This window comes from Podarcis melisellensis, assembly GCF_964234715.1.
Source record: "Podarcis melisellensis genome assembly, chromosome: 7".
In the NCBI taxonomy this organism is placed as follows: Eukaryota; Metazoa; Chordata; class Lepidosauria; order Squamata; family Lacertidae; genus Podarcis; species Podarcis melisellensis.
Genome location: NC_138539.1, coordinates 29,886,388 through 29,912,228, shown reverse-complemented (window position 1 = coordinate 29,912,228; position 25,841 = coordinate 29,886,388). Strand labels below are relative to the sequence as shown.

The following is a 25,841-nucleotide window of genomic DNA, read 5'->3' as shown; positions in this document are numbered from 1 at the left end:
TTCCAACTGCAGTATTCTGGCAGTTCTACCTGACAGAAGTTGGAAGGGATGCCTGTTTTGTGATGGAGGAAAAAGTGCCACAAATCAATCAAAATTCCTGATGCTGTTTCAGTAGTCTATGCGGTATATAAAAAGAAGTCTGCTGTAACAAGCAACCTGATTTTTCAGGTTCTATAATGAGAGAGACTGAACAGTATCTCTAATTGCCCTATTAACATTCTGCAGCATTAATTGTATAGTTTGCATATGCATCTTGAATGATTCCAGATGCAGCCTCACGACTGAAGGATACAGGTGTGATTTTGAAGAAGTGAGGAAACCATTTCAGTACAGAAGTATGTCTCAAAAGTCCTGTGCCTGCAAATCTGCATGCAGGTAATCTTCCTTATATGTTGAGATTTAAATGTAATCTGCTTCTAGATTAAAGGCAGTTTCAACAACACAAAAGGAAAGCAACTGCAGAGAATGAATTTCTGAACATTCATCATGCCTGTTGCTGCCTTTTCTTGGATTGTGAAACTGTAAATGTTTGCAAAATAAACTCTAAGCTTCTTGCTAAAAAGCAGGTCTGATTGATATACCCTGGATATTTTCCCCATAGTCCTAATTCCTTTAGGGGGCTGGGAACAAAATGTTAGAAGTTCATTAACCTCTTATGCACAAACCGGATTCTGTAGACTCCTCACAGATTTCATAATGCCCCTTTGATAATTGTAATCAGCCGACAATAAAGCAGCTGCCCAGGGGGCCTTAGATAACAAAGTGTGCTCATCAGGTACTCTCCTCCTTGCATTAGAGGGGCTGCTTTCTTAGGACATATTAAGATGCTTTCATAGAATTGTAGAGTTGGAAGGGATCATGAGGATCATCTAGTCCAATGCCTTACAATGCAGCTATCCCATACGGGGATCAAACCTGCAACCTTGGTGTTATCAGCACTATGCTGTAACCAGCTGAGCTATCCAGGCTTGCAGTCCCAGCAAGAACACTCACATAACAGCCCAGAAACCTTTAGTGGCAGGGAATCAAATGGCACCAAAAGAACAATCATGTGCCACTGTATGATATAAAATTCACTGGGGATGCGGGTAGCTCTGTGGTCTAAACCACTGAGCCTCTTGGGCTTGCCGATCAGAAGGTCAGTGGTTCGGATCCCCACGATGGGGTGAGCTCCCGTTGCTCTGTCCCAGCTCCTGCCAGCCTAGCAGTTTGAAACCATGCCAGTGCAAGTAGATAAATAGGTACCACTGCGGTAGGAAGGTAAATGGTGTTTCTGTGCACTCTGGTTTCCGTCACAGAGTTCCATTGTGCCAGAAGTGGTTTAGTCATGCTGGCCACATGACCCGGCAAGCTGTCTGTGGACAAACGCTGGCTCCCTCGGCCTGAAAGCGAGATGAGCGCTGCAACCCCATAGTCACCTTTGACTGGACTTAACCATCCAGGGGTCCTTTGTCTTTTTACCTATAAAATTCACATTTCCAAAATACTGGGAGAATTTTTTCTCAGAAAGAATGTATTGATATCCACAAGTTTAATCTTCTCTGCGCATGCTTGGAATTTAAGCTGCCTGATGTCTGGCTGACTCCCTGGCTGATTTGAATACCAGACTGCTGCCTTCCTGCCTAGCCTAAGGTACCTGGATGAGTGCCTGGCAAATCTGACTATGCAGACAACTCTTGTGCAGAGTAGCATGCAATTTCATGGCAGGATTCCATGCCCACTTATGAATAAAACAGACAAATGGAAACTTGGCATTCATTTCTGTGGCTACAAGACAAGCTGCATGGTTTGTTGGAGGGTGCCTAATGCTGTATCCCTAGGATGCTTCTGTGGAAGTCAATCATGTTTACAGGAATGAGATGGGCAGTGGAATCCTGTGCATTCTTCCTAAATTGTTCGTCCTACCCAATACAGTGGGGTTTACCCACTAGCAAGGCCACTTAGGATTGGAGCTTTACTTCTTGCAAGTACATCTGCTTGGGACTGGGATGTAAAGCTGACATATGAAGAAGAGGCTTAAATAATATAGAGGAGGAGAAAGAGAGAAAATGAATAATGAATGCATCTGTTTGATATCAGACACTGGGTACTTCATGGCACACTGAAATGAAATGTAATAATAATAATAATAAATTTAAAAAAAATTATTTATACCCCACCCATCTGGCTGTGTTTCCCCAGCCACTCTGGGCAGCTTCCAACAAAATATTAAAATACAGTAGTCCATCAAACATTAAAAACTTCCTAAAACAGGGCTGCCTTCAGACGTCTTCTAAAAGCCTGGTAGTTGTTGTTCTCTTTGACATCTGGTGGGAGGGCATTCCACAGGGCAGGTCTTCTGCCTGGTTCCCTGTAACTTGGCTTCTCGCAGAGAGGGAACAGCCAGAAGGCCATCAGAGCTGGACCTCAGTGTCCGGGTAGAATGGTGGGGGTGGAGACGCTCCTTCAGCTATACTGGACTGAGGCCGTTTAAGGCTTTAAAGGTCAGCTTGGAAACGTACTGGGAGCCAATGTAGGTCTTTCAAGACTGGTGTTATGTGGTCTCAGTGGCCACTCCCAGTCACCAGTCTAGCTGCCACATTCTAGATTAGTTGTAGTTTCTGGGTCACCTTCAAAGGTAGCCCCACATAGAGCACATTGTAGTAGTCCAAGCAAGAGATAACCAGAGCATGCACCACTCTGGCGAGACAGTCCACGGGCAGATAGGGTCTCAGCCTGGTAAACAGCTGCCCTGGACATAGAATTGACCTGCACCTCCATGGACAGTTGCGTGTCCAGAATGACTCCCAGGCTGTGAACCTGGTCCTTCAGGGGCACAGTTACCCCATTCAGGACCAGGGAGTCCTTCACACCTGCCTGCCTCCTGTCCCCCCAAAACAGTACTCCTGTCTTGTCAGGATTCAACCTCAATCTGTTAGCAGCCATCCATCCTCCAACCGCCTCCAGACACTCACACAGGACCTTTACTGCCTTCACTGTTTCTGATTTGAAAGAGAGGTAGAGCTGGGTATCATCTGCATATTGATGAACACCCAGCCCAAAGCCCCTGATGATCTTTCCCAGCGGCTGCATGTAGATGTTGAAAAGCATGGGGGAGAGGACGGAACCCTGAGGCACCCCACAAGTGAGAACCCAGGGGTCTGAACACTCATCCCACCACCACCACTTTCTGAACACGGCCCAGGAGGAAGGAGCGGAAACACTGAATAACAGTGCCCCCAGCTCCCAGCCCCTCTAGACGGTCCAGAAGGATGTTATGGTCGATGGTATCAAAAACTGCTGAGAGATCCAGCAAAAGTAGGAAACAGCTCTCACCTTTGTCCCTAGCCCACCGGAGATCATCGACCAGTGTGACCAAGGCAGTTTCAGTCCCATGATGAGGCCTGAATCCCAACTGGAAGGGATCCAAATGGTCCGCTTCTTCCAGGCATGCCTGGAGTTGTTCAGCAACCACCCACTCAATCACCTTGCCCAAGAATGGAAGAATTGAGACTGGGTGTTAATTGGCCATATTGTCTGCATCTAATGATGGTTTTTTAAGAAGTGGTTTGATAGCCACCTCTTTCAGCAGGTCTGGGAAGGCTCCCTCACAGAGAGAAGCATTCACCACCCTGCGAAGCCCATCGCCCAGCCCTTCCTGGCTAGCTTTTATAAGCTAGGATGGGCAAGGATCAAGGAGACAGGTGGTTGGTTTCGCTCATCCAAGCAGCCTGTTCACATCCTCGGAGGTAACAGATTGGAATTGATTCCACGCAACTTGACTAGACAGGACTCCAGCACTCTCCTGCCCCAGCCCTGCCCCCACAGTGGAGTCCCGAATCTGAGTGACTTTGTCTGCAAAAAACTTTGCAAAATCATTGCAGGAGATCATGTGGCCTGTACAGGGCCCTGATGGAGCAGGTGGTTCTGCTAAATTGCAAACCACCTGAAAGAGTCTCCTCCTGCTGTTTTCTGCAGATGCAATAGAGGGGGTGAAGAAGGTCCTCTTTGCTGTCACTATCGCCACTTGGTAGGCTCGACATTGAGCTCTAACCTGTGTCTGGTCGGATTCAGAATGAGTTATTCGCCACCGGCACTCTAGCCGTCTCAACGATTGTTTCATTGGCCTCACATCCATGGAAAACCACGGGGCTGTCCAGGTTCCATGCAATCAGAGAGGGTGCTTCAGAGCCAAACAGTCAAGAACCCTGGTTAACTCCACATTCCAGTAGGCCACCAGGGAATCAGCTGAAAGGCCATCAACATGGGATAGATAGATTAGATAGATGATAGATAGATGATAGATGATAGATGATAGATGATAGATGATAGATAGATAGATAGATAGATAGATAGATAGATAGATAGATAGATGATAGATAGATAGATAGATAGATGATAGAGATAGATAGATAGATGGATAGATAGATAGATAGATAGATAGATAGATAGATAGATAGATGATAGATAGATAGATAGATAGATAGATAGATAGATAGATAGATGATAGATAGATAGATGATAGATAGATAGATAGATAGATAGATAGATAGATGATAGATAGATAGATGATAGATAGATAGATAGATGATATAGATAGATAGATAGATAGATAGATAGATAGATATAGATAGATAGATATAGATAGATAGATGATAGATAGATAAGAGAGAGAGAGAGAGAGAGAGAGAGAGAGATGATAGATAGATGATAGATGATGATAGATAGATAGATGATAGATGATGATAGATAGATAGATAGATAGATAGATAGATAGATAGATGATGATAGATAGATAGATAGATAGATAGATAGATAGATAGATAGATAGATAGATTACAGAGACCAGCTTATAAAACACATTTGGGGGTACAATCCCAGAAGGAAAGCAAACATTTAAAACAATGTACAACAATAAATTTAAAATTTTCAACATGGGGTAAAACATCCCCTACCACTCTCTGGAAACCATTTGGATCCATTAAGTGGCAGGGGCAGACCATCCGAATCGGTCCCAACTCCCTGCAAAGGGGAAGGGTTGTGTACAGGCTTGCACAGGAAAATAATATTTCCAGTGAATTGTTTGTATACTTTGGCTGGAATGTAAGACTGAGCTGGCATTAGTAGTTTTGCTTTCAGCCAAGGTTTTGCCAAAAGCACAAAGCTGAGCTGATGTTCTTTTTGGAACATGATAGAACTGACAAAACTGCCTGCAACAGCAGTATTTAGCAATAAGATAGTGCACATTATATACAGCAGCAAGTTAATGCTTCTCACAGAGCTTGTGCAATCAAGAAATGAAAGCCAATTTACATAATCAGTGTTATAATCCATACAAGCAGAAAGTAAGATGCATTGATTTAAATAGTCTCTGGGAATCTGAAAGAAAGTTCCGTGTGCTTTATGGGACCAAGAATAGAATTAATTCTAATAATAAGTAGTAATAATAAAGGATTACATTTAGTAGCCTGGCAGATCTATTTCCGTACTGTACTCAAAAGCTACATATCAGTGCGATTCTTTAGTCCCTGTTTAGTACCACCCACAAGAGAGAGAGAGAGAGAGAGAGATTGTTTTTGTATGCTTTTTGAATAATTTCTATTGAATTTTATGGCATATCTGCAAATATCAACACTGAATACATAGATCACAGTATTGCTTATAGCAAATAAAGAAATGAAAAAGGAATAAACAAATAAAGGTGACTGATGGAATAATTGATCATACATATCAGAAGGCTGATCTAATATAAAACAACAGAATACAATAGATGATTTGTGAATGAAGAACCTTTGTTTTTACTTGTTTCTTCAGTGCTAGCTCCATGAACAACAATGCTCAAAGGCTTTCAGAGGGTGGCAAATATGATACTGGTGTTATTGGACTTTAACATCTAAATGGCATCTGTCCAAGGTACTTAAAGGCAGGCTCTTACAAGATTTCTTGTGTTTGTATTCTGATTGGAATATACAAAATGTGTCTTTGTGTCTGTGGTTTTGGTTATGTTCCTCCTAAAACTGTACACATATGTAAGTTTTATCACCCTTTGGTGTGCATTTAAGGAAGAGCAGAACCGAAATACATTCATATTGCACTTCAGTGTTGCTGCTTGCGTATTTTGTATGCGCATATTCAAACAGGAATATAAAAAGTCAGAAAACATACTCTCTGTACATTAACGCAGCATGGGTTTCTGTGTACAATGTGATTTTCTGACGTGGCTTTCTACTGTGGATGGCTTCCTTGTTTGCAGTGGTGTCGTGGAATGCAAAGGAGTGTAGTTCCAGGACTTTTTTTTCACTCTGCTGGAGTGCCAGGGTAATTGTGGAAAGTGATGGCTGATATGGTGGAACAGAGACATGGAGCTCGACTTCCATCAGTAGCATCACTGCAGCTTTCCCATATGGTGGTGGTGCAGGGCAGCAATGCCATCGGGGCTGTGTGGATGGACTGGATTGGCTCCACTGCTGTGGATGCACAGCTTCAACCTCATCATCCCCCCCATCCTACTGCAGTCTAGGTAAGTTACAATGATGCTGGTGAAAGGGGAAAGCTCCACCCTACCATATAAGACACTACTGGCTGAGGGACCTTCCTGGCTCTGGCAAGTGGATGAGATGATAATGAGGCTTGCAGGCTTGCTTGTGACTAATCAGCAAAGAGAAAGTCAGAGATGAGGAAAATAACCAGTAACTGGATACTTCTTTTGCTTTCTTTGCTGTGGTTCCTGATCTTTACTAGTTGTTTAATTGGTAACAGTTCTTTGTATGGGAGACTGGCTCCATGCCAACACCCTACTATTCTACTTCCTCCTGAGCTGAAATTCAGTCAGATGCATGTATTTACAATCCCTGGCTGTTGAATTTTTCTCATTGCTCCCTCACTTTAGAGGTAACGGTCTATCAAAGCAGTAGTAGCCGTACATTGTATCTGAGAGCCAGATTTGAATCTCAGGCAATCTAAATGTGTGTTGTAGCATTAAAATGTATGTTAGATCTTCCCTTGTTCAGTTTTAAATATTAATCTTAAAACTCTGAAGTTGCTCCTAAAGCTTCTGTGCAATGAATGAAAATCAGAAACCTTTTTAATTGGGAGTATTGTGAAATAAATGTGGAGAATAAACCCATCTTGAAGGGGAAAGCAGGTAGAGAGACCTCTGCCACACTGGTTCTTAGCAAGGCAAGCATTGGCAGATGTTTACAGACAGAATTTCTTATCATCTTTCAATAGACAACCTTAAGGAATAGCTCCAGCAGAGACTGGTTTCAGAGAGTTATCCAGAGGGCAAGAGAGAGCTTGGATGTGGCTGTGCTTATCCCTTCACTAGGCAACAAATGAATTTGAGACTATTTATGTGTTTATTTGAAGAATTACACCACTACAAATGATAAAAATCTCTAACTGGTTTGCAAGAAAGTGATGAAAATATAACAACATGCAATAAAATCTCTTCAAAAGTGAGATAAGATGAGATAAAAACATAATGCAACTGTGTGTCTCAAATAAAACTGAGCAGTGTACAAAACAAAACAAAATTAAAACGTTTAGGGTGTGGTGCTCAATCTCTTGTTCCCTCTGTGCAAGGAACATACACCCTAAATTTCTCCTACCCTCCAGAGCAGATTTGGGGAGGTGTGGGCCAGAAAGGAGAAAAGAAAAGTCCCATTGCACAAGCAGAAATGTTTGCACTGACAGGATGTGGTAGCTGAATACCATCGTTAGAGTCAGAGTCTAGGAAAGCTTGGACTGACACATTCAATTAACAATTCAGGTGAGCACAATGTGCAGACCACATGGCTGGACATAGCTAGTGGACTTGTTATAATACCAGCAGAATCCCTATCCTGTACCTTGTCCCCATCACCGGGTGCAAACATTCAAAAGCAGGCCTCAGCTTGTGGCGTTAAGACCACTTTATTTTATGTGTTGATAAACTACAGTTATAAAACAGGAGTTCTTTGGGCAACCCAGAAAGCCTACTTAAAAGGCCTGAATGAATAGATGAGCATCTCTGAGAACAATATTCCACCACTAGAATTCCACTTCCCCAAAGACCCCATTCGTAGTGGGGGGGGAGGCAGCAGGTGGACCGTTTGGGCAGGGCTGAGCCTGCGCGCACCCAAGCCGCATGGCTCGGGTACACTGCAGGCCCCGCGGTGAGTGCCACTCGGCATTTTGTCACCCCCCTCAGTGGTGACACCCAGGGTGAACCATTCCCACCGCACTCCCCTTCCTCCTCACCTGTGCCCATCTCGCTTCATTTGAATGGCACATTCAAGACAGGGCCTCTGAAGAGGACCTTAAGGTCCAGGTGGTACATAAGAAGAGAATGCATCCTCTCAAAATACCTTGGTACCAAACCATTTAGCACTTTAAATTGGACACAGAATTATAGAACATGTGTGGGGAACCTCAGGCCAAATATAGCCCTTCAATCCTCTCTATCTGGCCCTTGGGACTCTGTCAAAACACTTTTCTGCCGCCACACTCCTCCAGTTCTTGGCTGGAATGTGTCTTGCTTGCCTGTATAGAGAGAGGAACATACAGAAACTGTTTGTTGTCATGTGGTTGGGCTGTACAAAGATAAAAGTCGCATCCACTGGCATGTGGCCCTTGCAAGGCTGCCCACTTGGGAATGAGTCCCTCAGGCTGAACAAGATCCCTACCCCTGATATTGGCAGGGGCTTCTAATATTCTTACTAGACATCATTTTCTGAGATGAAGGGAATTTAAAGTAGTTCACTAAAAAGAAAAAGGGGAAAGACCAATCCTCACTGGGTTAGATGGCCTTTGAAAAGGCAGGACTTAATGGAACTACACGCAACTCAGCTCATACACCTCAATGGATTGGAATATATTGGAGTGATAGCAATTGTAAGTATTGCCTCTCTAAACATTTCACATATTTTTCCAATCCATTTTGTACTGGACTTTCTGATATGGAACATGTGTTGAGGGACTCCTCTAGCAACCATCCTACTAGTTTAATATGAAAGCAAAGGGTTTAATAGCTGGATGAAGTGCACACTGTTACTATTGGTTTCTCAAGTAGAAGTATAGGTAGACAAATACATCATGTTTTACCAAGATGAATTTTTTTCTGACAGAAAAAAAGTTACCTGAAGGAAGTTAATATACGAACCTAATTACCTTCTTCCCAAGTTAATCACAATGCGATATAGGCTTTATGGTTTCAATAATTAATCTGGAAGAATCTGTCACAATGACTTTTCTGTTTGGAAGAAATAGAGGTAACAAAATGGATTGCTAAATCATTACATTTATAGAATTCCTAGTCTAGATTGGCTCATTTGACTTCCCTTCTATTCCCCACCCTTTTCATCTGTATAAACTTAATTCTCTGAATAATGGCCACTTCTGAACAGGCCACAGAGACCCATGCTCAAGTAACTTCCCAGCTGGATTACAGTAATGCATGGTGCATGGGGCTGCCCTTGAAGACATCACAGAAACTTCAATTAATGCAGAATGTGGCTGCCAGATTTTTTCCCTATACAGTCAGATAAACATAAGAACACAGGAAGAGCCCTCCTGCTACATCAAACCAAGGCCCCTCTAGTCCAAGACTTGCTTCTCACCCGATGCCCATGGGAAGCCCACAAACAGAACTGGAACACAACAGCACCCTTTCCACACCAATTTCTAAAAGAGTTCATTTCTGAGCCCAATCCAAACAGCTGGCTTTTGATAGATTGAGATCCAAATACCTGAAAGAGCACCTCTCCCCAAACCAGCCTGCATCTTGAGATCTTCACAGGAGGCTCTTCTGATCTCACTTTGTGGTGATGTGGGGCAGAGGCTTCTCTACGGCAGTGTCCCAACAGTGAAACATCCTTCCATAGAGGAACAATTGGCAGCAGCGTTATCACCCATGCAGTGTCAGATTAAGATTTATTGCTTTGCCCTGGAGCATCAAGTTTTGTAACTTGATGGATATTCAGCCTCCTCTGTTGTTTCCAGATGCTTTGTTTAATGGTGGGTTTTAATATGTAATGCTATTTATTTTATGATATGCTTGGTCTTTTTTATTATATGTTTTGTACTCCTCCCCGGTATCTGAACTGATGAAGGGTGGGTTGTAAATATTTTTAAAATGAATGAATGAAATGTTTGTCTCATACCCTTTGTCTTTTCTGCTCTTTTAAACTTTAATTTCCCCCAGTCTCCCTTCGCGTTGAATAGCTAATGTGTCGTCTGCTTTCAGCTGATATTCTCTGCAAGGTTCCTACACAGCTGTTGTATATTATTGGGGAAGAAAAGCTTTTCTCTATGAAAAACAACATCGATCATTAATTTAAATGCATTTTGATGTAGCAGTGTGCTTTACAATCACCCTATCCCCATGTCAGCATAGCTAGGTCATTCTCCTCATATTTCAAATAGAAATCTGAGGATTTATAAATATATATAAATATTTTCCTAACAACTCACCAGTCTGCTGATGAGCTGACATTGAAAATTTAGTTTTTCAGCTCCATATCTAACATCCTACCCATGACAAAAATGAAATCTCTCTCTCTCTCTCTCTCTCTCTCTCTCTCTCTCTCTCTCTCTCTCTCTCTCTCTCTCTCTCTCTCTTACACACACACACGCACGCACGCACACACACACACAAAGGCTGTGTACACATTACCATCTTAAAACAACCTGGGCCCCTTCAGAAGGAAGGGCAGACTATTAATTCAATAAATAAACAAAGAAAGCAGCTAGGCCATTCTTTTTCTCAATTTGGATCAAAAATAGGTTTTTTTGGGTGGGGACTCATCAAAATGCAGTATTTCATAAGAAATGACAAGATGGAGATGGATTGTGGCTGATGTTGTGTGCACACTGCTTCCCAAACTGACAATGGGAGTGCCCTGACTGGATCCAGAGCTAAAGCTCATGAACAGCAATAATCACTTGGGTCTATCCAGAAAAGTTATGGACGAAGAGATGTTAGATGTTCATCTAACATGCCCCAACAACAGACGCCCTGAGCAACGACTTCTGCTTTCATGGTGAGAGTTTTCCTTCCCACCCCCACCGGGCCTCTGCACCCCCTAAAATTACGGCTAGCCAGTGTCAACAATACTGAACTAGATGGACGACATAGGCAGCTTCCTATGTTACCATGTCTGAATAGTCAAAATGCCAGCCATATTTTACAGAGTTTGATGTGCTTACACCCATTGCTCTCAACGCATTTAAGCACACCTATTTGCTTGAATTGTAGCCAGGGGCTTATAATCTATAAAATATATATATGTGGAATCTACAATAAATAAACCTTGTCTTTTATCCAGCACATCTGTTGGCTAGGTTTCAGCTCTGTCTTGTAGGATATACTGCATCAGAAAAGCATCAGATGCTATCCATCACCACTACCTGCAGCTGATAGGGTTTATTGAGGGTAGAGAAAGAAAATTAACTCTGACCCTGAGAAATAGCTCAGGCAACGGTTTTCGAAAAGAGCAAAACAGCGAAGCTCTTGCTATGGCAGAGCACCAAATATACAACCGACATACAATGTAAAGAGACTGTTTACAGCTATCTCCACTCATCACGGAACATGTTATCTCAGTTTAAAATCCAAATGCCTAATATGAATGTGTGTCAGTGGCAGCCAAGTATGGGAAATAGGTCATGATGTGACTAGAGCAACTCCACGATATTTCAGCGAACCTGGCACACTGCCTCTCTCAAATGTAACTACATTCCAATACTGACATGCCACTACATATTTGCTATTACATGTGGGGAATTTTGTTGCAGACAAGACTCTTTTAGAAAAGTATGGGCTTGATCAGCATCAGGCAAGTGCATCTGATCAGGGTAAAACCAAGAGTCCTGGATTTACAGAAGCTGTCCCTGGTTCTGATTTGATCCTGGGATGTCCTGCTTTCCCATAGGACGTCCCTATTTTCTTCAGAGAAATGTTATGGTAGGATGGTAGGATGTCCCTATTTTCATTGGAGAAATGTTAGAAAATATGGAACTATCTGACCCCCCCCCCTCCCCTGAGCCATCTGAAGGGAGCCCTGTATAGAGAGGGAAGTTTTTAAATGTTTAGTGTTTTATTATGTTTATATATATATTGGAAGCTGCCCAGAGTGGCTGGGGCAACCCAGCTGGATGAGTGGGGTATAAACAGTGAAATTATTATTATGGAATAGGACGTCCCTATATAAAAACTTTCCCACCCTGAGGGTATGGGTGCTACCCCCACTAAGAACAATTCCTTTCAAATCAGTGGCCTTAAGATGGGTCTACTCTGAGGAGGAGTTAATGGAATGCAACCCTTAATTTGGGCCTAGGTAGTTTTTACACTTCTCAGGTAAAGCCAGTCCTATCTGTGGATGCTGTGATTCGCCGCCGCCTCCCCCTCCATTTTACAACTCACATCATTTGTCTAATACTTTAAAAGTGTAAGTCACCTTCAGTGCCCTGGCAGAAAAACAGTGTAGAAAGGCAATGGATAAAATAAAGAAATGGATTGAACCTGAGATCTTCTGCTTGCAAAGCAGATTCTCTACCACTGAGCTTCAGCCCTTGTCTCCTAGGAACAAACTGCCGTATGCCATCCCATAATATAATGTTTTCTGGGCACCTTCAATAAATCAGTATAAAAACAATTTAGATATAAAATAAGGCACAGGATTGCTGTGCTCACTTTGAGAATTACATGTATTGCATGTTTAACCCAACTTTCCTACAAGGAGCTCAGGGTGGGGCCCATGGCTCATTTCACTCTCAAAGCATCCCTGCTTAGTATAGGCTGAGCTGGGATGGTGGAGAATTTTGCAATAACTGCACATGAACGTGACCTCTGCAGCTATCTGCAGCTGTTCTTTTTATGCTTTCAGTCATGTTTCTGTTGGCTTCTACTGCAGCATTAATCCATGCCGTAGTGGCCAAAGTGAGTTATTTCATCCCCGCCCAAGGGAAAGTAAATAAAGTGAGTTTTGCAAACTCTGTTTGCAAATGTTTCTTCTGCATGTGGCTGTTCACAGAAGGAGAGCTTTCCACAGCCCACCACTGTTAGCAAGCATCTCTGGGTGGGGGCAACTGCACAAATGCTTCCCCTTATCTCAGGTTATTGACCTGTCTATAGATAACTTGTTTCCACAGTGTCTTTTAAAGTTGTGTGTGTTTCTTTCTCCACAACTTATTTTGAAGCATTACTTGCTGGACTGTGGAGCTACTACTGAGAGGGAGCATTTGAGCTGTACACTTGTCGGTGAACATGTTGATTCATTTAAGCTTTGTTAATTTCAGTTTCATTTCTACAATTAGGTAACAGCTGCTGTTATTGTTAACAAAGAGGCTTCTATTTAGAATGGACCCAGAATGAAATTTGTGGAATGTGGATGATCAAAGGAGAATGTTTGAAATTGAACTAATAACTTTCTAGCCATGAGGGGTTGATCTTGGAGCAGAAAATATGGCCCACGGTGGCCCAGTAGTCAGCCATGATGACCACTGGATGACCTTGAGCCAGTCAACATTTGTCAGGCAAGAGGAAAACAGAAAAGCTGATTGGCTGAAGTAAGGCTGGGATGTGCAAGGAACAAATATATACAGAGGCTTTTAGTTTATGAAAAGATGACCATTTCCATTCACATTATATTTAAATTCATTACATTCTTTTCATTGGCCTCTGGGTTTTCATTTTTTCAATGTGGTACTACATGAGGAATTACTCAGCCCTGAGTGTTCACTTAAAGGACAGATCGTGAAGCTGAGGCTCCAATACTTTGGCCACCTCATGAGAAGAGAAGACACCCTGGAAAAGACCCTGATGTTGGGAAAGATGGAGGGCACAAGGAGAAGGGGACGACAGAGGATGAGATGGCTGGATAGTGTTCTCAAAGCTACCAGCATGAGTTTGACCAAACTGCGGGAGGCAGTGGAAGACAGGAGTGCCTGGCGTGCTCTGGTCCATGGGGTCACAAAGAGTCGGACACGACTAAATGACTAAACAACAACAACAACAACACACACACACACACACACACCAGGACACACTGCACATCATACAGGGTTAGAGATCTGCAATGCACTCTGAGTGGGACTACCCACTGGGCCACTGCCATCAGAATATAACACCCTGCTTTCAGGATTCGCCCTGGCTGCCAAGCTGGTGCCTGGCCAAGTTCAAGGTATTGCTACTAACATATAAAACTGCTATATGGCTCAGGACCAAGTTGCTTGAGAAGCTGCCTTAGACTCAAAGAGTTTGAAGGGGCCATGAGGATCATGTAGTCCAACCTCCTGCAATGCAGGAATCTTTCGCTCAATGTGGGGCCCAAGACTCCTGTAATTAAGAGTCTCATGATTCACTGACTGAGCTATCTCTTATCCCCTAAATACCCAGCAAATTACTGCAGTCTGAAGGAGAGTTTGTCCTGAAGGTTCCAATAATCTCAGAAGCCTCTTCCACAGTTACTGAGAGCAGCACTGAGTTTTAGTGAGGCTGCCCCTGTTCTGTGGAATATTATTCCATTTGAGATGCAACAGGTGCCCGCTTTCCACACTTTCTGGAAACAATTGAAGATCCCCCCCCATGCTTTCTCAGCTGGATAAATGGGTGTTTGCCACAACTGTCTATTTTGTAAGGTTTTAATATTTTAAATGTATCTGCTTTTTGTCTTTTTTACATTATTTTTTTTGCTGGTTCTCCTGTGCATCTCACTGAGACAACTGTATAGAAGCTGATTAATACAACAACAATAAAAATTGTATGTTGCTTTAAACTGTTTTTAATATAGTATTTTGATGTTGTGTTTTTAATGTTGTAACTTGCCCTGGGAACTTAGGATGAAGGGCAGGTAAAAGATAATGATGATGATGATTAGAAATCACAGTTGTCTTTTGTTTTTTGAATGTTCATGGCAGCATTTGCCCTTCAATTTCTACATTAAGCTATGCTTAAATAGCTAACAAATATATTCACACATCATGTCAGGACTTTCCACATCATGCCACTTAATCTTTTGCCCTGTTTCCTCTTTATCTTTAGTCCCACACTCAGCATGTTGAGCATGTCTGGAGTTAAAAAGGATGACCTATTTCATGATCCTTAATTTAAAAAAACAAACAATTCTGTTTTCCAACTGGGTCTTTGTTTGCAAAATGAAAGGGCCAGACATTGGGTCAAACCATTTAGCTGAGGCTCTCTTTGCACAAATTACAATTATTGCAATCGGTCAAAGGCAGAGAAGGAGAAGTAGGGCACTGACAAGGGGCAAATATCTGAGGAAGAATTTTCCATTTAACGGTAAGTGCTAAGCAGAACTGGGGAGGATATTTACTATTTCATTTCAAGCCCTCTGTTTCTGTTCTTCAGGCTGCAAGTATTGTTTACGCAGCCAGAACACTACCACCCATGTGCAGGAGGGAGATATCAGCAAGCTTGGGTAAAACCCAAGATTTGCAGAAATACAAAACAACAACAACAAAAACCCAATGCTCCCCCCCTTATATAGCCCAGTGAGGACTTTGCATGCTCAGTGGCTATTGAATGCTGATTGATTGTTGCAGGTGTGTGGAAATCTGTGGTGTGAAGGGGCAATGGAGTGGCTGGAATCCTAAAGAGCATCACTCTACCCCACAACATTTGGATGCAGATCCCACTTGTGTGTGTTGTTTTATTTTATACATTTATACTTTGCCTTCCAGTTAATTGTCCATGGCAGCTTACACGGGTGCTGCTGTGGTCTAAACCACTGAGCCTCTTGGGCTTGCCAATCAGAGGGTTGGTGGTTTGAATCCCCGTGATGGTGTGAGCTCCCGTTGCTCTGTCCCAGCTCCTGCCAGCCTAGCAGTTCAAAACCATGCCTGTGCAAGTAGATAAATAGGTACCATTGCAGCAAGAAGGTAAATGGTGTTTCCATGCACTCTGGTTTCTGTCACTGTGTTCCATTGAGCCAGAAGCAGTTTAGTCATGCTGGCCACATGACCGGAAAGCTGTCTTTGGACAAATGCCGGCTCCCTTGACCTGAAAGCGAGATGAGCGCTGCAACCCCATAATCACCTTTGACTGAATTTAACCGCCCAGAGGTCCTTTTCCTTTTACCTCACATAAACCATAATATTTAAAAATCCATCCAAGTTTCATACAGGAAAACTTCAACTAGGAAATGCAGGGCGCAAATAATATGGCTTTTGTTTGGTGCCAGTTGTACTTTTGGAGTGCACCACAATAAGGGCATCACAAGTGAAAATGCCCTGCCTCCAGTGGCTAACTTGTGATGATGGGGGCACCTAGAACAGAACCCCTGGTGATAATCCCAGCATTTGCAGACAGAACACAAATGTTAGAAAGACTGGGGAACCTTCATACATCCAGTCTTTCACACTCTCAGGAACGGCTCCACTAAACAGATGGCGCTCAAAGCAGCTTGGATGTGTTTTGTTTTCATTTTAATCCAAGTATAATAAATCAATAACAAGAAAACCAAGAAAAAGAAAACCAAGGTGATAGGGCAACAGAGTCAGCCAAAAACTACACAGGCTTTTAAATTTAAAAAATCTACAAACAAAACTGTCTTAAGCAGCTGATGTGAGCTTAAAAATGCAGGTACCAAATGGATAGCTAATGGAGGGCAAGTACCAAATGGATAGCTAATGGAGGACAAGAAGGAAAGACCTTTGCAAGAACTTGCCTAGCTGCAACAAATGTTGAAATGCCCGGATGTTCCTCTCCATCAGATGCCAGGATATAGGCAGGATGGTATGGAAGGAGTTGCTCTATCGGCTATCCTGGACGCAGGCCATTTCAGGCTTTATAGGTAACAACTGGCTTTTTAATTTGCACCTGGAAAGTGTTAGTAACCCATACAGCTGTTATAGATGGGTACAATATGGGCACATATTTGATGCATGTATAAGGTTTGAGTCTCAGGTAGATGTGCTTAGAAATAAAACCATGGAGAGACCTGGTCTGAATAGACATTGGATTCTTATCTCATTATACATGATAAAGCTATTTTTGGCCATCTCATCCCTTGCTCTTTCCTGTAAGACCAATTGCAGTCATTAACAGTCGTCAACAGGTTTACCACACCTACCAGCCAATCACCCATTCCCACCACCCTTCTGAGTAATACCCCCCCACTATATAGAAGGGTCTGGTAACTTCTGTTTCAGTGTATCTGAAGAAGTGTGCATGCACACGAAAGCTCGTACCAAGAACAAACTTAGTTGGTCTCTAAGATGCTACTGGACAATTTTTTTAATTTTTATATATATATAAAAGTCAGAACACAAACCCAAACTTTGGCTCAGATATGTTGACGACACCTTTGTAATTTGGCCACACGGGAAGGAAAAACTGGATAGCTTCCTCACACATCTCAACAGCCTACACCCCAAAATACAATTCACTATGGAAATAGAAGCCAACAACCAACTTCCCTTCCTTGACGTCCTAATCTACAAAAAACCTGATGGCTCCCTAGGACACACTATCTACCGGAAAAAAACACACACCAACCGCTACTTACATGCACAATCACACCACCACCCTGCACAAATAAACTCCGTAGCCAAGACTCTCATCTCCAGAACCAAACGCCTGGCTGACAAAGACCACTTGACAACTGAGTTACAGAATCTCTCAAATGTGTTAATTGCCAATGGATACCAGCAAAACAGGGTTACGAAGCTAATCCAAAAAGAAACACCCCCCAAAAACCAAGACACAGAAGAAAACAATGGCATGGCCCTCCTTCCTTATATCAAGGGCACTACAGATAAAATTAGCAAAATCCTCCATAAACACAATATCAAAACAGCCTTTTGCACCAACCAAAAAAATAGCCAATATCCTCAGAAACCCCAAGGATAAAATCCAGTTGGAAAACCAAGGGGTCTATGAAATACCCTGCAAAGTCTGCCCAGCCACGTACATTGGACAAACAAACAGACGAATAAATGCACGTATCGCAGAACACAAGAATGCCGTCAAAAAAGAAGAAAAAACTTCCTCTCTTTTCCAACACATGAAAGAAACAGGACACGAAATTAATTTTGCAGATTCCAAATTGCTCTTTAACATGGAACATCACCACAAGAGAATAATCATGGAAGCCATCGAGATAGAGAAACACCCTCACAACATGAACAAGCGTGACGACACATCCCGCTTGCCAGACATCTGGAAATTAGCCCTCCCCACAAAAACTGACACCAGATCCAGAGGCACACAGAACGCCATCACCAATCAACCACACCAGACCCAAACCCAGACCCTCTCCACAGATAAATTACAGACACCATCCAGTAGCCAAACCATGGTGGCACCTCCGGATGCTGCACCCCCCTGCAATCCCTACACAGATCTGGCTGACACAGGCCACAAAACCACAGCTCGCCCCTATACACGAAGCCAAGCCAGAGCACAACTAAGTGCAGTACAGCCATCTTCTCAGAAAAACTCTTCACAAAGTTCAAGAGGTCAAGACACAAAGACTTTAGCAACTAATCCACACCTAATGACCCACCTAAGTGGTACTCAGGATATCACTCAAGAAATCACTCAAGATATCCCTCAAGTAATTAAGGAACAAAAGAAGAAAAGGCACACTAGCCTGGGAACTTCCTCTCTGCCCAGAACATTGGAGGCTATACACCACACCCCCTCAACAGTATTTATAGGAACTCAAACACTGAGATCCTGCTCTGTTCCAGTAACAAGAAGCCGAAAGCACCAGCCTGAAGATGACGAGTGAGACCTCGTCGAAACGTCGCCTAGACACCCCAACTTTTACACGGGAAGACACCCGAGGACACCAAAACCTGCATATATATATATATATATATATATATATATATATATATATATACACACACACATAAAAATAATGAATATGGTCATGATTCTGGTTTTCTCTGTATCTTGGACCGGGTTTCTGTCACCCCTGAGGTTACTCCCATGCCCCTGGGATCTTGTGAGAACTTTTCTCCTGTGTGATTATGGGTGGAATGTGTGGTACATAACTATCAGACAATGCTGACTGCATTACAAGCCTTCTATAGAAGCTACTTTTCCATGGATGATCTCACAGCATGGCTGTAATGGCTGCTATTTTTCTAGATAAAGAACTCACCAGGAACACCTCCCTTGTTCTCTTATAATGGCAATGAGGCTTACATGAGGGGAGATGGAACTGAGTTCTGGTGAGTTCCAGCTGAAAGAAAAAGCTCTGGGGCCAGGTTTATCTGGATGTAGATGCAATTAAACTGGTTCCAGATCATTCAAACCTGGTTCCAGGTAATCTAAAGGTCAGTAATGACACTTTAAACTGAGCTGTGAAACCAGTGTGTAACGTGGAACTGCCAAGCCTTTTGAGCCCAGGGGCACACACTGCACACACACACACACACACACACACACCACAACCTATTCTATTGGCTATAGCAGAACACCTCTTTCAAGTCTAATGTCAGTGGGGCCCCTGTGGGCACTAGGGAGGGTCTCTGTAGGGGGCATGTGCACTCATGGGCTCTGGCATAACCTACGCAACTGGTGCAAAATTGGTGTACAAATACAAGTTAGCAAGTTCTCCTCCAAGTCAGCCAAATTCAATTATACTTGCAGTCAGGCATAATTGTACCTATTGCCTTTTGGTACATCACAGATACACAACATCTCGCCATTTGTGTAATGTGAAAATGGTAGGAAACCTTAACAAATCCTGCCATTTTACAATAAGAGTTCACGTACTGCAGTGTGGTGAACAGAGAATGAGACTTGGACCTGGGAGAGCTAATCTTATGTATAAACATCATAGAATCACAGAATTGTAGAGTTCGAAGGGACCATGTGGCTCATCTTAGTCCACCATGGATATGTAAAGCAGCACATGAAACGAATCCCCCACACCATATGGACAGTTCAGAAGCTGCCACCAGATACTATTGTTGGAACATGGCAGGAAAAGTCTCTATATGATTGAGGAGATCCATGTGGCAACCATCTCTATTGCATCACTGGTATGAGTGCTCACGGCATATAAGCTGATTCAAGTCAAGTGGCCTCCATATGGCTTGAACAACATGTACTGTAATGCTAGAAGCAGAAAAAAATTAATCAAAACAATAACAACAACATCTGGAGGGTGTTGTGTTGGCTACCCCTAATCTAGATAATGAAAGTAGCCCATCTTTGTTGCTGAACAAAGAGCTACATTCCACCAATAGCCATCATTTTACAAGTTGTTTCCCATGAGCATTACATCTTTGAACAATATGTCCTATCTGCAGAGGCCAACAATGTTCCTGTTAATTAGCCGTTGTAAATACACTGGGTTACAAGACAAAGCCAAAGACAAAAGAACCAATTAACCCAGTCCTGTGGGGAAAATATTAGCGCCCACCAATGACACTTGAAGTCTGGGGTGATATCATAAAATCGTAACTGGCTTAAATAGTGCAATGACTCTTGTCTTGTTATTTTGCAATATTCGCCACATGTGTGGAATTGAATTTGCACTTGTTTTAATAATTCAGCTCTTGATTTACGGCAACCCATTCTTTCCTGACCATTAATTTTTATGGGCCTTCATTTTCTGAATTACTAACACATGGTATATCTCAATTAGATTCTATTAGCATTTTACCATTTAAAACATGTAGATGGGGCACAGTCCTGAATTATCCCCATGGACACTTTAAAATGCCATATAATGAAAATATTTAATATGGAAGGCTTTTCTGTTTGCGCAATGTTATATATAACACCATGATCTCTCTGTCCCCTAGTGACTACTATCGTGGAACTGAATCTGATCACTTTGCAGTTCAATTTGTTCTTCATTTGGTTTCATTGATCTCTAAGGAGCATGGACTTAGCCATCCTAGGAATGTCACATTAGATATGTGGCTAATATTAATTAAATAATATTATTGCTTCATACCCCTTTATGTGGGCAGGTTACTTTGAAGAAGGAACCTGTATATTCATTAAGAGCATTGGCAGTTCTGTTGGTCCTAAAGGACAACAATCCTCTGGAAACAGCAGTAAAAACTATCCAATCAGTGCAAAGATTTCTCCTTGTGCTATAGAGCTCTCCCACTCTTTCCCTCCACACGCATGCAAGGGAAAATACTTTCATCCCAATGCCCTCCTTTGTCGCCCACCACTAAGGATAATCATGATTTGGGAGTACCAGGGACAGGGCGTTTTCAGCTGTGGCTTCACACTTGTGGAATTCTCTCCCCCAGTAACACCACATGACTCCCTCTCTTGTATTTCAAAATATCTTAAAAAGGTGTTTTTAAACCTGCTAAGCTATTTATTGTTGTGGTGAGTTTTTCTCCTCCCCCCTGCCCTATTTTGTATGATTTCCCTGAATGCTGTTTTTATTTTGTCAATTGTTTTGTTTTTTGTTTATTGTGAACCACCTTGTGAGGGGAGGAAGACTGATCTCAAATAAGTAAATCCGTGTATACAGTAGTGTCCCAAAATTGCATTAGTGGAAGACAGCAAATGACCTTTTCCCCCTTCCTCCCTTCTGTGACTCTTGAAAAGCCTTTTCAGAGGGATGGGGGACATTTCTGAACAACAAGAGCTGTGCTGTATGGGGCTGCGGTGGAGAGAGGACTCAATCTGAGAGCCAGCATAGTGTAGTGCTGTCACTGGACTAGGACCTGGGAGACCAGGGTTCAAATTCCCACTCAAACATGAAACTCTCACTGGGTGACTTTAGGCAAATCACTGCCTCATCCTTCCCTACCTCACAAGATTGTTGTGGGAATTAAATGAGGACAGAGAGAAGTGTTCACTAGCTTGAGCTCCTTAGAAGGTGGGATATATATGCCATAAATAAATAAAATAAACAATAAGTCTGAAATTGGATAGAGGAATGTTGAACCACTGGATGGCCACTTGTGCAATATTTTTCTGCACAGTTTCAGATCATCCTCTTCCCTCGTGCCCCCACAACTCTCTGGAAATGATTATTTGATGGGTAATGGGCTTCAGAAGGAATGCAACCTGTTTCCTTGAACATGTGGGTTTGAAAAGCCTTTCAACTCTATGAACTTTAGCAAGAAAATTAAACCTCAGCAAAAAGCAATGTTGCGGAGGTTGATTTTAAAAAATATTTTATTTCCCATACACACACACACACCCTACACCTAAGTGGTTCACATAAAATATGCATTAAAATTATCAGTGAGAAAGCTGAAAACTAAACACAAATCAAAATATAAATAAAACACATTATATATATATATGCATATGCATTTGAATTTTGCATATGAGTAGGCTTACCTAAACAAAAAAGTTGTGAGCAGGCACTGAAAACAGTACAGGGAAGACATCTGCCTAATGCCAATGGGCAGATAGTTCCAGGATGTAGATGCTGCCATGCTGAAAGATCGATTTTGCAAAAATATCCCTTCAGCCAGCTATTCTGCTGCCCGCCCACAGCTCCATGCATGTACCGCGTTCTGCTAAATCCCTGTGCCTAACTGTCAAATGTATTTACGGAGCAGGTGGCCGATTAAAAGGCCATAGCTTAGCCCTCTGTGCATAAAAAGTTAAGCTTCCTTTGAACTTTTTAATGACATTTTCAGCTTGCTTCTGCGGTGCCTAAGATACTTTCCCTTATCTGAGAGGAATTCTTTGATATAACCTTGGCGGTAGCCGTGCAACTGTTCAGTTGTAATTATGTGACTGCGGTGCTGAAGGATAGAAGGAAACTGTGGTAATGGATATACTCAGAAAGGATGGAGGGTCACATGTCAAATTGCCTTGGCTGGGAGACACTCTGTGACCCTGAGGGCATAGTAATGATGATTACTATGGGAACCAATAATTCAGCACCACAATATATCATAATATATATCAAGTGAACCCTCCATAAAGCAGGATATTCTCCAGTAATGCATGTCTAATTTTAGTATAATACAATGACTGAGAGAATTTTTTTTTCTTTAAATGAGGTTTTTCCCTTTTAAACGAGCTTGAAATAATCCCAAGGCTGCATATTCTTTTGATAAAACTATTTTAGCAAATTTAATCCTGATGCAGAATGAGTTTTCTGCAAATTGCTATTTCCATTGATAATATAATTTGGCAAACCTGCCCTCTGTTACACATTTCTCTCTAGGTTTTTATTTTTATAGCCATAGGGTTTAGTATCTATAGACAAATGTTCTCCCTCCTTCCAAGGCTTTTGTATATAGAGAGCACTTCTCTATAGAAGAACACTTCTCTCCATGTATGCGTACTGTATCTTTATATACAATGATAATTGGCTTCCTGGTTACCTCTCATTTTGATATGGTGTCTGCTGCAAATATTGGAAGATTAGTTGCTTTTTATTATGAACACAGTTTAAAAGAGCGGTGTGTGTGTGTGGAGTAAGCTACACCTTGGAGACCTCTTGCTGATGTGCAGGCAAAGCAGATTTGGGAATGGCTATCATGGGGAACAAAAGGGAAGAGTCAGCCCACAGTAAAGAGGCAAATAAGGAAAGTTAGAGGGACTCAGGAAAGAGTTGGGAGAGCAGAAAGCATTTGTCTGAAGACTTGGGAGTGAGTATGGGCGGGCAGAAGGCTAATTTTGTTTTCCCATTTTTCCTATCTTCAATTCAGTTCTCCAGATTTCTATAGCAATTTGCATAATCTTCATGAAAATTTGTCAGCGTTTTCACACAAATCTTTCCCGATGAACATATTTTCGACATATGCAGTTTTGACTAACACACACATTTTCTGCGAGCGAACACCTTTTCGTATGCTATTTTTCATGTATGCATGCATTTTTATGTCCCGTTTCACTTGATATCCATTTGTGTACACGTTGGTTGGTTGGAGAATAGCATCTCAATATTTGGAGAAGTGTAAATTTTTGAAAGATAATTGAGATTCAGTTCATGTATAGGTTCAAGAAGTGCAGTTTCTCATTAAGATGCAAACAGAATAGAATTTCTCTGACATCTCTAGGAGAGAGTGGCTTTGGTGTGCAGAAAACAAAACAAAAATGTTGTGAAAGGAGACAAAAGACACAACTGCAGCCTTGGACTCCTCCCATTCATTTCACTGGATCTTCCTGCTAGATTGTGATGCTACTGAACTGCTAACATAGCTAAAATGACTTATATCTGTAGAGTCTAGAATAATTGCTAAAAAGCCTTGGGGGTATCCAACTAAACAGTTGGGCTAGAACAACAACTTGTAGCTGTACAATGTAACTTTGCTGCCTTTCTTTCTCCCCACATGCCCTTGAGCTTCCTGAATCTGCTCTGGGGGTTTCCACAACCTTTCCCCTAAGCCAGATGGGAAATGATAGGGGCAGATGGGGAGCAGAGAGGGAAGCAAAGTTCTACTGTGCAGCTAAAAGTTGTTGTGCTAGCATAACTGTCTGCATTAAGGCGAGGGTTTAAGACAAAGATTGGGAACATGAGTTCCCCCAGATGTTGCTGGACTGCAGCTCTGTCTATTGGCCACACAACTTTATTCTGAAAGTGTCTTGCAAATTTGTCACAAAAGACCACCGAGGGTTCAAATATTCTTTCAGAAAGACAGTCCAGTCACCCCCCAGAAAAGTGCAACTGGGTGACTTCTTGAGGATACAATGGAGGAAGCCAAACACTCTTTCTGCTCACTACCATGTAGCACATAAGAGCAGAAGAAGACCTCTGTTGGATCAGGCCAAAGGTCCATCTATACTCATAGCAAGCATGTTCTCAATGTGGCCAATGAGACGCCTATGGGAAGCATACAAGCAGGACTTGAGTGTGTAGGCATGATAATATGCTCTAACTGCGTTTGGTCACATAGTGTTGTTCTCCAGCTTCTTTAATCTCATTTTGCAATCAAATATGAAATACTAGCATGGTCAAAACGGCCAAAGCACATTTAATTTTCATGGTTCTTGCTTCCTCCTGTTCTCAACAAAGAAGCAAATTAACAACCAGTCCTTCATCTTACATATATTTATGAAGACAGGATTATGGCAACATGAGTCAAAATTTTAATGGAAACAATATTCTGCCCCTGGAAAGATTTATATCAATAGCTATGTAAACAGTAATAACTAGTAGGAAATTGCAAATAATTACAAGGATTACAATCTGTGTTTGCCCATTATTCATGTCTAGACTCATAGATAACCCCCTGGTTTTATTTATCTCACCTGTTGTCCCTTTCTTTGTGCTCATTACTTTGCTAATTACAGGTAATCGGGTGACTTATGTGACTGCTACATACAGCCATGCTAATGAAGGATGTTGTGCAGGAAGATGGAATCAAAAATATATCTAGATAAATATTTTGCCAAAGGAAATATTGGAGCCATACTTGACACATTCGACCTTTCCCCCTCCATTTATCATACCCTTGTATTCTTGCCTTTTCTTCTTTTTAGCTTGTCTGAGGGTCAAACTAGGCATGATGTAAAATGTGTTTTTGTATTTAATGTGCTTCCTCTCTCCCCCCATGGCTCCTTTAACCAAAGAAAAGTATGCTGGAAGCACTGATTGCAGATCTCCCATGTCACATCTAGTATGGCCTTGATACAACACTTCTGTAGACGTCTGTATTTTGTAGACTGTATGTTTGCTTCCTTAAATCAAACTTCTTTACCTGTTTTATACACTGGCCTGGTCCATGTACTTAAAGGGAAGCTTTATAGCTGGGACAGAGCCATTAAGAAACCATCTAAATCTGCACAAGCATAGATCTGTTGATGGGTATAATATACTAACTCCATTAATAAGGATAAAGCAAATTTTAGAATGACTGAAGATTGATCCATGGTAATTATAAAAGGGACTGGTCAATTTTAACTGCTAGGCTTTTTGCCGTGCAGTGCTTTATGTGTATTTGAAATCACATATGCAAATATA

The 25,841-nt window shown here is 42.0% G+C and overlaps 2 long non-coding RNA genes across 2 annotated transcripts; both read left to right on the top strand.

The window, feature by feature from the left end:
* The first annotated feature begins 264 nt into the window (after window positions 1-264).
* LOC309374736 lies at window positions 265-25,586 on the top strand. Its single transcript, XR_014170697.1, has 2 exons — window positions 265-375; window positions 25,172-25,586. It is a non-coding gene; the product is annotated as an uncharacterized lncRNA (long non-coding RNA).
* LOC309374343 lies at window positions 8,463-10,120 on the top strand. The gene is made up of 2 exons (XR_014170535.1): window positions 8,463-8,551; window positions 8,600-10,120. It is a non-coding gene; the product is annotated as an uncharacterized lncRNA (long non-coding RNA).
* Window positions 25,587-25,841: the final 255 nt, after the last annotated feature.